This window comes from Marmota marmota, unplaced genomic scaffold (assembly GCF_001458135.2).
Source record: "Marmota marmota marmota unplaced genomic scaffold, marMar, whole genome shotgun sequence".
Classification (NCBI taxonomy): domain Eukaryota; kingdom Metazoa; phylum Chordata; class Mammalia; order Rodentia; family Sciuridae; genus Marmota; species Marmota marmota.
In genome coordinates, this window is record NW_026000093.1 from 15,172,409 (window position 1) to 15,187,911 (window position 15,503).

At 37.6% G+C, this 15,503-nt stretch overlaps 1 pseudogene; it reads left to right on the forward strand.

The window, feature by feature from the left end:
* LOC107142267 overlaps positions 1-15,120 on the forward strand; it is a 39,703-nt pseudogene extending 24,583 nt beyond the window's left edge.
* The last annotated feature ends 383 nt before the right edge of the window (positions 15,121-15,503 follow it).

The window sequence follows — 15,503 nt, forward strand, 5'->3', positions numbered from 1 at the left end:
GGTTTTATCAGTTTTTCCAGGTTCTCTGGACACAGTAAGTAGTCTGGCTAGGTGCCAGGGGTGGGTGGGGTTGTAGCTCAATGGAGCTCAGGTTGGAGAATGTGGCCCCTTACGTAGCACCTGTGTCTTACTGGAATTCTAATTATGCTGCAAAAGAGAGTCTGAACTTGATACCAGTCCCCAAAAGTTAATCTAATCAGTGGGCTGATAGTTTGGGAAGGAGCACATGGAAAACCTTTGAAGAAGAGAGAGCATCTATGGATAGTGATATTTTAATGTAATCATCTTTGTGCTAATGTGTCCATACCTTCAGTGGCAACATCTCAGAGTTTCTCAGACTAAAAATATTGCTTTCTCAATAGTTTGGATTTTTAAAAATCTATTTAGATCTCACCTTGAGCTTCAATTTTTAAATTGCTCTTCACTGCAGTGCTAAATTGCTTTCTCTTCTGCCCATCTTTTCAGTATAGATCCTACCCAACCTTCATGACTCCTTCCTCTAATAGTTTCTTCCAACTTTGGGCCTTTACCTTTGATGACTTTGGATTCCAAAGAGCCTCCATCTGTGCCTTTGGCTCATCTTGCTGGTCTTGACTGCAACTAGTGCATATTGTAGCTTTTTGCAAATATGATAAAGGCTCTCTAGCCAGGAGAGAAATAAATGACAAGGCTTTGAATTATCTACTCCAGTCCCTGTCCTTTCTTGCTCCCTTCTCTCCTTGTCTTCTCCTGCCCCCATTTTTAATGCACAAACTTCTTGGTCCTCTATGGGGCCCTGTGTGTCTTATCTTCTGTTTCTGTCACTGTGGCTTGCAGTGCTTTCTGGGTGCAGGTGCTGAAGATTACTTTGCTGCAAGTCCAGTTTCACCTGGAGCCCAGAGCAGCACTGACCATGCCAGGTAGACACCCTGAGGATCCTGTAGCTGCAGGATTCATGACCTGGCATGAATCCTATGGTCTTGCTCTCATCCTGTCCACCCGTGTCCCAAATATCCACTGTTATTTTTAGTTCTCATGATTGAACTGTGGTTTGGTTATCCTTTTTATTCCCCAAACACTTTTGTTCTCATTATGGAAACAGGGCCTTCTCTTGTAGAAATAACTGGAAAATAAAGAAAGATAAAAAACAGAAAATATAAGCCATGCAGATTGCCAGCTCCTAGCCATGCATCTCAGTATTACCCCATTTTGTGTGACTTTCTTTTTAGTATATTTTTAAAATGTAGACACATGCATGCATGTGCACATTTATCAAAATTGAAATAATCCAAAATGTGTATTTTATACATGGAAGTCTTAGTCAAAAATAAACAATACCTTTCATACTTGTTGTTAAAGTGATTGGAAAAATGATTCTGAGTAGCTATACGTTGTTCTTTTATATAGGAATACTAAAACTTATGAAATAAAACCCCTAATTTGGAAATTTTACATTGTTTCCAAATGTTGCTCCTGCAAATGAAGTAAACATAAACCTATCTTCAGTCTCTCAATCTCTCTCCATCTCTCTTGCCACCCCCTGGCCCAAGTGACCATGGTTTCTCTATTGCATGACTGAAGGTGAGCATGGTGATTCATCATGTATTAGAGCCTGTTTGATGAATGTGGCCTTTGGGAAGTTACTTGGTTTCCCTTTGCCTCAGTTTCATCATCTGACATATGGAACCTATTGAATTCCTCATCTGCTAATAGAACCTACTGAATTCTAGCTGGCATATGAATAATTATTCATAAGTACTGCCTTTTAAACAACTGGATCACCACTTTTGCCTGAATTTGTTCTCTGTGTCAATCCCCTTATCTAATCCAGATTTGCAAATACATAAATGTACATTGAGTATATGCAGTACAGCTTCTACTAAGATTTACAAGGGGAGTTCAAGTGTACATGGAGTGGAGAAAGGGACATTTTTCTTCCATGCTTTCAGAGGATGATATAAATTGTGCTTTGAAACATTTCCTGACATTCATTAAGCCTTTAGAATGGGGCAATAGAACGGTGTTTTCTGTATTTTTCAAATATTATGCCACATATCACTATAATTTGTCCCTAAGTTCACACCTCACCTCAAACAGAAGTTTCCTGATGAGGTCATTAGAAGTCTGTAATGATTCATTAAGAAATTTGTGGAAGAAAGCAACACAGATTTTATTTTATAAATTCTTCAGAACATAATTTAACATCTTGTTCTCTAAAAGTGTTCTATTTGGTGGTAACAATTATCAGGGATGTGAGCAAAGCTGTATTTGAATCATTTAAGACCTCAACATTCATAAATAATGCCCAGTGGAGCTTATTTCTAAGATTGATGTTTAGGCAGTAATTCATATAATGAAGTCTTATTGTGTTTCAAGAAAATCAGTAACCCAGTAAGCAACTTGTACTGTATGGAGATGAGTGAATACGGGCATTCTACAATTCTCTCACTTACTTAAGAAGGACCATTATTGAAGCACTGTGGGGTTTGTAAAGGTGTAATTCTCTGATGAAGTATTTGTTTGGTATAGTAGGGTTATGGGACAAGTTTGAATTAAATTATAAAATGTGCCAGCAATGATAAGCCTGTGAAATTAGTCAAACTAAAAGACATGCATAATTTCTAATTATTACCTAGAGATTAACTCAAATTCATGCTTTTAATGAAGCTTCTTCCACAGGGAGTGATTTTGTCTGACTTTTGGCAAGTTTCTTTCCAATTACTTTAATACCTTATAGGGTTATGAAAGTCTTTGGGTGTTAAGAGTTCATAATTTTCAAAAACCAAATCAAACTGTTAGAAAAATAGCAAATTTATGAGGATTAAATATGTTATATTTTACTTTTTTTCAGGAGCTCTGTGTGTGTGCATGTATGTGCATATATGTTTGTATGTGCATGTGTTTGCACACACATTGTAGAGGTTGCCTTTTGTGTAGTTCCAGGACAAGTGGCATGAGCTATTTAATATAGCACAGATAGATTTTTTTATTTTTAAAAATTTTTAAATTTTATTTATTCCTCTTAGTTATATATGACCGCAGAGTACAATTCAATTCCTATTACACAAATAGAGCACAATTTTTCATGTCTCTGGTTAAACACAAAGTAGAGTCACAACATTCATGTTTTCATCCATGTACATAGGGTAATGATATCGGTCTCATCCATCGTCTTTCCTACCGCATCCCATTCCTTCTCCTCCCTAAACTTTGCGCTATCTAGAGTTCCTCTGTTCCTCCCATGCTCCCCTCCATCCCCATTATGAATCAGCCTCCTTTTTCAGCATTTGGTTTTTGGGGATTGGCTTACTTCACTTAGCATTGTATTCTCCAGCTCCATCCATTTATGTGAAAACACCATGATTTTATTCTCTTTCAATGCTGAATAATATTCAATTGTGTAGTATGTATGTATGTACGTATGTGTATATATGTATGTGTGTGTGTGTGTGTGTGTGTGTGTGTATATATATATATATCACATTTTCTTTATCCATTCATCTACTGAAGAGTTTCTAGGTTGGATTCACAATTTAGCTATTGTAAATTGAACTGCTATAAATATTGATGTGGCTGTGTCACTGTAGTAAGCTGTTTTTAAGTCCTTTGGGTATAAACTGAGGAGTGGAATAGCTGAGTAAATGATGGTTCCATTCCAAGTTTTCCAAGGATTCCCCATACTTCTTTCCAGATTGGTTGCAACAATTTGCAGTCCCACCAGCAATGTAAGAGTGTGCCTTTTACCCCACATTCTTGCCAACACTTATTGTTGTTTGTATTCTTAATAGCTGCCATTCTGACTGGAATGAGATGAAATCTTAGAGCAGTTTTGATTTGCATTTCTCTAATTGCTTGAGATGTTGAACATTTTTTAAAATATATTTGTTGATTGATTGTATATCATCTTCTGAGAAGCATCTGTTCAGTTCCTTGGCCCATTTATTGATTGGATTTTTTTTGTGTTAAGACTTTTGAGTTCTTTATATATCCTAGAGATGAGTGTGCTATCTGATGTGCATGTGGTAAAAATTCGCTCCCATTCTGTAGGCTCTATATTTACTTCACTGATTGTTTTTTTTTTTTTCTGAGAAGAAGCTTTTGAGTTGAATCCATCCCATTTATTGATTTTTGATTTTAATTCTTGCTCTATAGGTGTCTTATTAAGGAAGTCTGGGCCTAATCCAACATGATGGAGATTAGGGCCTACTGTTTCTTCTATTAGGTGCAGGGTCTCTGGTTTAATTCCTAGGTTCTTAATCCACTTTGAGTTGAATTTTGTACATGGTGAGAGGTAGGAGTTTAATTTGATTTTGTTGCATATAGATTTCCAGTTTTCCCAACACCATTTGTTGAAGAGGCTATCTTTTCTCCAATATATGTTTTTGGAACCTTTATCAAATACAAGATAACACTCATGAGGGTGATTCTTTGTATCCTCTATTCTGTACCATTGGTTTATCAGTCTATTTTGGTGCCAATACCATGCTGTTTTTGTTACTATAGCTCTGTAGGATAGTTTAAGCTCTGGTACAGTGCTGTCACCTGCTTTATTCTTCTTGCTAAGGATTGCTTTAGCTATTCTGGGTCTCTTATTTTTCCAGATGAATTTCATTACTGCTTTTTATATTTCTATGAGGAATGTCATTGGGGTTTTGATTAGAATTGCATGAAATCTATATAGTGCTTTTGGTAGTGTGGTCATTTTGATGATATTAATTCTCCCTATCCAAGAGTAAGGTAGCTCTTTATATCTTCTAAAGTCTTCTTTAATTTCTTTCTTTAGTATTCTGTAGTTTTCACTGTACAGGTCTTTCACTTCTTTTGTTAAGTTGATTCTCAACTATTTTATTTTATTTGAGGCTATCGTAAATGGGGTTGTTTTCCTCATTTCCCTTTCAGAGGATTTGCCACTGATATACAGAAATGCCTTTGATTTATGGGTGTTGAGTTTATATCCTGCTAGTTTGCTGAATTGATTTACCAGTTCTAAAAGTTTTCTAGTGGAATTTTTGGGATCTTCCATGTATAGAATCTTATTGTCAGAAAATAGTGCCTTTTGAGTTCTTCTTTTACTATCCATGTCTCTTTAGTTTCTTTCATCTGTCTAATTGCTCTGGCTAGCAATTCAAGAACTATGTTAAATAGAAGTGGTGAAAGAGGGAATCCCTGTCTTTTTCCAGTGTTTAGAGTGAATGCTTTCATTTTTTTCTCCATTTAGAATGATGTTGGCCTGGGGCTTATCATAGATAGTTTTTTTGATGTTGAGATATGCTCCTGTTATCCTTAGTTTTTCTAGTGTTTTGAACATGAAGTGGTGCTGTATTTTGTCAAATACTTTTTCTGTGTCTATCGAGATGATCATATGGTTCTTATCATTAAGTCTATTGATGTGATGAATTATATTTATTGATTTCCATATGTTGAACCAACCTTGCATCCCTGGAATGAACCCCACTTGATCGAGGTGCACAATCTTTTTGATGTGGTTTTGTATTCTATTTGCCAGAATTTTATTGAGAATTTTTGCATCTATGTTCATTAGAGATAATGGTCTGAAGTTTTCTTTCTTTGATGTGTCATTGCCTGGTTTTGGAATCAGGCTGATATTGACCCCATAGAATGAGTTTGGAAGTCTTTCTTCCTTTCTATTTCATAAAATAATTTAAGTATTGGTGTTAGTTCTTCTTTATAGGTCTTGTAGAACTTGGCTGTGTATCCTTTTCATCCTTTTCTTTTTGGTAGGCTTCTGATGGTGTCATCTATGTCATTGCTTGAAATTGATCTGTTTAAAATGTGTATATCATCCTGGTTCAGTTTGGGTAAATCATCTGACTCTAGAAATTTGTCAATGCCTTCAATATTTTGTATTTTATTGGAGTACAAGTTTTCAAAATAATTTCTAATTATCATCTGTATTTCTGTATGTTTGTCATAATATTTCCCTTTTCATCATGGATATTGAGTTTTCTCTCTCCTTTGTTAGCATGGCTAAGGGTTTGTCAATTTTATTTAATTTTTCAAAGAACCAACTTTTTGGTTTGTCGATTTTTTCAATTGTTTCTTTTGTTTCAATATCATTGATTTCAGCTCTGATTTTAATTATTTGCTGTCTTCTGCTTTTGGTGTTGATTTGATCTTATTTTTCTAGGGCTTTGAGATGTAATGTTAGGTCATTTATTTGTTGACTTTTTCTTCTTTTAAGGAATGAACTCCATGCAATGAACTTTCCTCTTAGTTCTGCCTTCATAGTGTCCCAGAGATTTTGTTATGTTGTATCAGTGTTCTCATTTACCTCTAAGAATTTTTTAATCTCCTCCTGGATGTCTTTTGCAACCCATTATTTATTCAATAGCATATTATTTAGTTTCCATATGTTGGAGTAGCTTCTATTTTTTATTTTATCATTGATTTCTAATTTCATTCCAGTATGATCTGATAGAATGCATAGTAGTAGCTCTAGTTTTTCATATTTGCTTTGAGTTACTTTGTGGCATAATATTACGTCTATTTTAGAAAAGGATCCATGCGCTGCTGAGATGAAAGTGTATTTGCGCGTTGATGGATGACATATCCTGTATATGTCAGTGAAGTCTAAGTTATTGATTGTTTTATTGAGTACTATAGTTTCTTTATTCAGCTTTTGTTTGGAAGATATATCCAGTGGTAAAAGAGGTGTATTGAAGTCACCCAGAATTATTGTTTGTAGTCAATTTGACTCTTGAACTTGAGAAGAGTTTGTTTGGTGAACATAGATGCTCCATTGTTTGGGGCATATATATTTATAATTGTTTGTCTTGTTGAAAAGTGGTTCCCTTGAGCATATGAAATGTTTTTGTTTATCCCTTTTGATTAACTTTAGCTTTAAGTCTACTTTATTTGATATGAGGATGGAAATCCCAGCTTGTTTCTGTAGTCCATGTGAGTGGTATGTTTTTTCCCAGCGTTTCACCTTTAGTCTGTGGATGTCTTTTCCTGTGAGATGAGTCTCTTGGAGGCAGCATATTACTGGGTCTTTTTTAATTTTAAATCCAATCTGCCAGTCGATGTGTTTTGATTGGTGAGTTTAAGCCATTAACATTCAGGTTTATTATTGAGACATGATTTGTTTTTCCAGCCATTCTTGTTTATTTTTGGTATTTAACTGATTTGGTTTCTCCTTAGATTAGTTTTCCCTTTAGTGTAATATCTCCCTCTGCTGATTTTCATTGTTGTTTTCAATTTCTCCTCATGGAATATTTTGCTGAGGATGTTCTGTAGTGCAGGCTTTCTAGTTATAAATTCTTTTAACTTTTGTTTATAATGGTAGGTTATTATTTCATCATCAAATATAAAGCTTAATTTTGCTGGATATAAGATTATTGATTGACATCCATTTTTTTCAGAGCTTGATATATATTTTTCCAATTTCTTCTAACTTTCAGGGCCTGGGTTGAAAAATCTGCTGATACCCTAATTGCTTCCTTCTATGTGTAATCTGATTCCTTTCTCTGGTGGCTTTTAAGATTATCTCCTTATTTTTTTTGCTAGGCATTTTCATTATAATGTGACTTCATGTGGATCTGTTGTGATTTTGTACGTTTGGCATCCTGTAATTCATTCTTCATGTTTGAAAAATTTTCTGAATTTATTTCATTGAATAGATTGCTCAATCATTTGGTTTGGAACTCTATGCCTTCCTCTATCCCAATAACTCTTAAATTTGGTCTTTTACTGTTATCCCATATTTCTTGAATGTTCTGTTCATGGTTTCTTACCATCTTCATTGTGTGATCTACATTCTTTTCAAGATTATATGTTTTGTCTTCATTGTCTGAGGCCCCGCCTTCCAAGTGGTCTAATCTGTTGGTAGTGATGTCTATTGAGCTTTTAATTTGGTTTATTGTTTCTTTTCAAGGGTTTATGTTTGTTTGTTTGTTTTCAGAACCTTCATCTCCTTATTGAAGTAATTTTTTGCTTCCTATATTTGCTTATGTAGCTCTTTATCAAAATGATCTTTTGCTGCCTGTATTTGTTCTCTTACATCATCTTTTAAGTCACAGAACATTTTAATTATGTTCATCCTGAACTCCTCTGTGCTAGCCATGGATTCTAATAATGTAGTATCTTGATTTTGGGGGGCACCTTTTTTCCCTTGTTTTTTCATGCTGTTTGTGTGTCTTTCCTTCTAGCACTGAGGATCCACAGTGTTACTGTTTTTTAAGCTTTAGGTTTACAGTGCCCCTTCAGGGTTCCAATACCTGTCCTGCAAAGCCAGTATTCCAAGCTGGGAGTTGCCACAACTAAAGATGGCGACAGTGGTGTCCCAAGATGGAGGCAGCTGATTTCAGCAATGGAGTGTCAGGTTGGGTGGGGGTGCCAGGCAGTGGTGTTTAGCAATGTATTCAAGATGCAGATTGGATCCAGTGCGGGTTCCGTGCTGCATTTTGGCAGGGCTGTCCTGGGCCTGCCTGTGTTCTGTGGATGTTGGCAGGGCTCCAGATACATTATTTTAGAGCAGGAAACAATAATTTTAAATTGGTGGATATAATTCTTTCATTTTGACAAGTAGAAAAGCAATCACAGAAAACTTAAAGACTTACAGCAAAGTTACACCATATTTCTAATTTTGGGTAAAAGACAAAACAAGATAACTTCACAAACTTAGGTATAGTGAATAAGATTGTGCTTTCTTAACTTGGATGGGGGAAGGTAAAATTTTCCTCCCAAAGGAGCATGGTGAAATTGTGGCTACAGTGAGTTGATTCAAAGCTCATGAGATGTTTTCCAAGGGAGCAGTTAGCCTCTGCCCAAATCACCAGGGTAGGGATTATAGCCCTAACTTTCCTTGGCAAGAAACAGGAAGAAAAACACAGGGAATGTGTGGATAGACAGAGATTTTTCAGATTTACTTTCACATGAAAATGTTTCCTTCCTTTTTTTTTCTACATTAAAAGGAATCAAAATGTAAATTCCTCCATTTTTGAGGGAAGAAGAATAAGGCTATTTGGGGAGTTTTAGTTTAAAGAGTTTTTAAAGACTTTTGCAATTAGAGAGTAGTTCATATTGGGGATTAGAACACTGAAGGAAAAGGGAAAATTAAGTGGTGTGGACACAATGTGTTAGGCAAGCAGTAAGGAAAATGGGTTTTACCCTCACACTCTAGACTAAGGGACTTTCTCCAGACTAGGGGTGTTGGAGAGAAGCCTGTGAGTCAGGTCCCAAGCTCTGAGGCCTCACCTCTTGGCAACATCATTCCAGAGGCAACAAGTCATGAGACAAGAGAGAGAGAGCTGTGAGATACAGCTGGATCAATCAGGATGGGGACTTGGTGGATGTCCTTTGTTAAACAAGAGGGACATTAAGATGTACAAGTTCAGGGGCTTGTAATGCTTTCATACTAGTTTCTGTTTTTATTTTTTTTAAATTTAATTAGGTATATATGACAGAAGAATGCATTTTGATTCATTGTACACAGTTACACCACAACTTTACATTTATATGGTTGTACACAATGCAATGTAGCATCACACCATATGTGCAGTCATACATGTACTTAGGGTAATGATGTCCACCTCATCCCACCATCTTTCCTGCCCCTGTGGACCCCCACATCCCTCCCTTCCCTTTGCCCCATCAAAGTTCCTCCATTTTCCCCATGTTCCCCCCCACCCCCCACCATTATGGATCAGCATCTACTTATCAGAGAGAACATTCGGCCTTTGGATTTTCTTTTTTCTTTCTTTCTTTTTCATTTTTTTTTTTTTTTGGAATTGGCTTACTTCGCTTAGCATGATATTCTTCAACTCTATCCATTTACCTACAAATGCCATAATTTTATTCTCTTTTAATGGTGAGTAATATTCCATTGTGTATATATACCACAGTTTCTTTATCATTCATCTATTGAAGGGAATCTAGGTTGCTTCCACAGTTTAGCTATTGTGAATTGAGCTGCTTTAAACATTGATGGCTGTGTTACTATAGTATGCTAAATTTTTCACCAGGGACTTTTGTTGTGCGTTAGTATCTCAGGGTCCAGAGAGACATTCAACTCATTAACACCAAGCATCTTATCAAGGGATGCTTTGTAACCAACCGTGGATAGGCTCTCTCTCAACACCAGAGCACATAAACCTGTTGAAAAGTGAGTGAGGACCTGGATACCTAGTGGAGTGAGATTTTGAAGGCAGGAAAGCCCTTTCCTTTAGATTCAGACAGGCTGAGCTGAGTTATCTTAGACTAAGTTAGAAAAATAGATTATGTCATTCCACTAGAAGCTTAGAAGCCCCAATTATGGGAGTGTTTTAAAATGTCTGATATGGATGCATCTTTAAGTCATTTTGGTATCTCTTAAGTTTATTGACTCTTGGGACCTTAAAAAGTAGCATTTCTCAAACTCCAAATAAAGATGAAAATTGCATTACTGTATTATGGAGAAGCAGGCTTTCCCCCAAAGCTCCAGCCATGACTCTGTCCTTGTGCAAATCTCTTTTGATCTTCTCCAATAAAAAGGTGCTGAATGCAGACATAAATGTAAACAAAACACACTTAGGTCTTAGTTGTAGTTGCATCTACTTTAGTTCTGTCCTTCCTGCTATCATCTATCAACCTGGGGCTTGCATAAGGCTGCAGAAACATGTGGCTGAGATTTCTGTGGCTATACCAAGAAGTCACAATGGAAAGCCTAGGTCAGTGGATGTCTCTGTGATAAAAGCATGTTGATATAACATAGTCAGAATTTGGGAAGTTTCTCCATATTCTACAGGGCAACTGATCTTTTTTGTGGGACCAGGGATTGAACCCAGGGCCTTGTGCATGCTTGGCTATATCACCAGTGAGCTATATCCCCAGCCCCTAGGAAAACTGATCTTGTCTCCTTAAATGACAATGGCATAAAAAGAATGGGGGGGCTGGGGATGTGGCTCAAGCGGTAGCACGTCCGCCTGGCATGCGTGCGGCCCAGGTTCGATCCTCAGCACCACATACAAACAAAGATGTTGTGTCTGCCGAAAAAAACTAAAATAAATAAAGAGAGAGTTTTTAAAAAAAAAAAAAGGAATGGGGGAAGCAATTATAAGTTTAAATAACTGGAGTCATAACAAACAAATGCAATGTGTGGACCTGTTTCTGATACTTATTCATACAAATCACCAGGAAAGAGAAACTTTCAAGGCAATTAGAGTAATTTAAATGTGGTTTAGTATGACATAATATTGAGCAATTATTCATTCTACTAGTTATGATGAAGATATTGTTTTAAGAAAATGTATTTTTAGAGATGCTTGTGAAAGTACTTATGGATAAAATAATGATATCTGATGTCGGCTTGAAATTATCTCAACCAATAGAAAGGTACAAATATGGAAAAATTTTAATCAATGTTAAAGGTAGATGATGGGTGTATGTAAATTAACTCTACTATTCAGCTATTCTCTCCATTTTTTACTTCTGATTTTTAAATTTTCAAATAAAATGACTTTTAAAACACACTGACACAAATTTTCAATATTTGTTAATGTGAAAAGCCAGTGTATCCTCTTGGTTTATTTGGTTGTTCCTGCCAAATAAATGAATTGCTATAGAAATGTCATTGTATTTGATCCACCTTAGTGTTACCAATCGTAGTATAATGTAGATGTCTTGAGTTTGCCCAAGCATCTGTGACCGTTATTCATTTGTTCCTTTATTCAGACATCCTCAGCATTTAGTACCAGCTACACTCAAGACTGGAATGCTTTTCCCATTCCTCCTTCAGGCTCTGGACCTCAGTGATAGTCTTTTTTTTTTTTTTTTCTGTGCTACCATCACCACTTCCCCTCCCAGGCTTCCCCCTGTCCAAGTCAACTATAACCTGAAATTTGCTCTCTCAGCATATCCCTTTTGAGTGGGAAAAGAGGCATGACAGAAGAAAAGTAATGATGAATGTGAGAAGCAGATATGAATTCAACTTTTGGCTCTTGGGTTGGACAATTGCTTGCTCTGTGACCTTTGGGGTTCTTATCTTGTCCTTTCAGATCATCATCATAAAGTAGAGGCAACAAATGCCTAATGCCTAAGGTATCAGGATCCTGGTGAGACATCATCCACATCCCATTGGTCCTTATGTTCCCTTATATGCCAATAGCTTCTCACTGCAGGGATCTGTGCCTCAAGGCTCTCTGGACAGAGGGAAGGCTGGCATGGAAGGCTAATGCTCTCAGGGATGCATTTAACCAGTGATGGGAAGGAGTTGGAGAATATCCAACTTCCTTGACTCTTGGGTTGAACCACACTGAGATGTGTTCCATACCATCTCACAGAGATCCCCGTGGGATCCAGTCCCAATTCTACACCTGTACCCTGCACATTAACACATCCTGTATAGGCTTTCTTCCCTTCTCTGTCTCACTTCCCCATCGCTTATGATCCTTCTTAGAATCACTTACCAAATCAATTACTTGTGCTCAGATCTTTGTTTTGGGTCTGCTTCTGAGGAGCTCACCTACCTAAGTCATCTGCCATGGAATAGTAACTCAGTAAAAAGCAACTGTTATTACTGCCACTGAAGAATATCACACCAACTTTTAGTGTGATCTTCTGGTGATTCAGTGATAAGAAATAGTGTTTTGAGAAGATGTCTTAGGTAGGTGAGTTTTTCAGAATAGGATCCAAGATAGAGCCGAGGTAGGATCTTCCAGAAAACACACACACACACACACACACACACACACCTGAGAGAAGCAGTGCTGTAGAGACTGCATCAGGCTCTGGAGAAGTAGCCAAGGGTTCAACTGGAATCTAAAGATTTACAAGCCTAATTATAAGCCAGATTCTGTAGGGGTGGGAGTGGGGGTGTGAATATAGTGATGGGAAATCCAGCAGGTAGTTAGTACTCAGGAATTGTGTGATAATCAGACAGGAAATATATTCTGAATATCAAAATGAATAGCTACTGTTTTATTTGCTTGAATCCATCCCTTCTCCACCCCTATCTTTTTCTGCTAAGAAATGTTCTTTTAATAATGTTCTTTTGGGAGGAACTTGGAACCTGAATCTTCTGAGAGATTCTTACCTCCCTGAGTCTTCTGAGAGTCCTTTTTGTTGGGGGCTTGGAGTATTTATATTTGAAACTAAGGGAACAATGGCAGTTCCTTTAGGGTAATGGAAAAGGTAGGTAATCTGGAAACATACGAGTCTGGAAGCCAAGAGTGACTGTGGTCACTGTTGAGCAAAAGAAGGCAGTTCCCAGGAGGAGAGAGCAGAGGTGACACACAGAGAAGCAGAGAAGCAGAGGTAGGTATGTGTGTGTGTGTGTGCGTGTGTGTGTGTGAGAGAGAGAGAGAGAGAGAGAGAGAGAGAGAGAGAGAGAGGGAGGAGTCAGCTTTTCAAAACTGGGACAAAATACATGAGAAAAACAACTTAAAAGAGGAAAGATTTGTCTCCTGGCTTTGGAGGAGCTTTCAGTCTGTGCTTGACTGGCTTCAAGGCACAAACATCAGGGTGAAGGGTGAAGGTGGAAGAAAGCTGCTCAGCTCATGGCAGCCACAAAATAGACTGGGAAAGAGAGAAAGAGGCCCTTGCAAGATCTACTCTTGCAGGGCTTGCTCCCAGTGACCTTCTTCCAATTAGGCCCTACCTCCTGACATTTCCACCACCTTCCAATAATGTTATCAAGTTATTAATCCACTGATGAGATCAAGAGCCCTCATAATCCAGTCACTTCCCAGAAGCCTCACCTCTGAACATTTCTGCACTGGGGACCAAGCCACCAACACATGAGCCTTTGGGGAACATTCCAGATCTAAACCACAACAGTGTGCATTCATGTGCAGGTGTGTGTGTTAGAAGCAATAGTAGAAGAGAATCTCCTTGGCATTGAGGTTCCTCTTTCCAGATATCCTGAGATCCATCAGAGCAGTCTTCTCCTTCTGCCAGATCTTCTTTGCAGTAACTTCTCCCATTCCTAAGCTACTCCAAACTGAGTTCTTGTCACTTGCAATTTAAAGAATCCCAAATAACACATGAGTTTATCTGGGGCATAGATCCCCATACTGTTTCATTTTGTTAATCCACTTTGGAAAGAACTACCATAAATATCACAGAAAGTCTCCAGTTTTAGAGTCAGGGAGCACTGTTAGGAAGAGTAAATATTAAGAGTTCTGGGCTGAGGGTCTGGACTAGGGAGGGATAGCTGAGTTCAGAGCAATAAAGGTGTGCTGGGCAGCTTGAATTTGTAGCAAGGAGGAGAAGCTGGGGCAGTGCAGGCTCCAGAAGGCCTATCAAATGATCAAGCTTCTACCAGACAAGGACAAGCTGCTCGAATACTTTTTATCTTAGTCAAAATACCTTAGCTTGGGCTGCTTTTTTTGCCAGGGTGGAGGTGGGGGTGGGGGCAGGAGCCAATGGGTGAAGAACTTGTGCTGAGATTAATTAGAAAGGCAGAGGAAGGGAAAAGGTGCAGAAAGATGATGATGTTTTTAGAGTTTTACTTCTTATTTTAAAAAACTTTAGTGCATGCATTCCACTGTTTGTCTGGATAGGTTTATTGTCCCAGTTCATGGGAGAAACTTCAATAACCTGCTTGTTAAGATTTGTCTTCCATTCCACACTTGGTAAATAAAAAGTCTAACTTTAGGCCACCAGAAATCAGCAAACATCTCAGGGGCCAGGATCAGCCATCCTTTACCTATCCCTATGGATTCAGACTTTCTTATCTTTTCTGGCTTCTAAGAAAATTCTCAACTTTCTTATAGAACTTTTACTGCTATCTAACATCTTTGATGTGCATATATAACTCGTATCGTATCACTTCATCCATCATATTGTGAAATGAAACATAAATGCCTGTTAAAAATTATCAACATAGGTGTCTCCTTGCAGTGGTGAGGAGAGTCAAGACAGGATGAGCATTTGGCAAGTTTCTTTCACTCTTTGAACATGTATTGGTTGGAAGGAGTGCAGCTAAACCGTAACCAAAGGAGGCATTATGCTTCCAGAAAAATTTGGAGGAAAAGTACTGTAAGCTACAATGATTAGCTGTGGGATCAGGCTCTAAAGGAAAGGGAAGGGAGATCCAAATAATAAGTGCAACAGTGGGAGATGAAGCTCTTCTGCCCAAACATGGAGGCACCAAAGGATTGTTTCTTTAGAGATGGGGACATTCTTGGAAAATCTGTAGAGTGAAATAAATCACTACTAAAATGGCATTGTGTGAAGCTATCCATTCCACTAAAGTTCTGAAGTCTTTCATCATGTAAATAATTTCCATGTCTCTCTTCTATATTTACTGGATGATAATCTAATCTAAAAAATTACAAATATTAACAGAGGGGAGAAAAAAGCATTAGCTTTGGAAGGAAGAAATATCCTTTTCCAATTCCTCTGCATGGGAATTAGCATGGGCTCTAAGAAAAACTATAACCTCAACACTTGTGCCATTTCTCATTTTTGCAAGAGGCTGTGTTCTTAATCCTTCTGGAATCTATATAGCTGTAAGCTTTGGGGAAAGTACTGCCATGGGCCACTTGACTAAATGACATATCACTTTGGAAATGGTAAAATTTGGG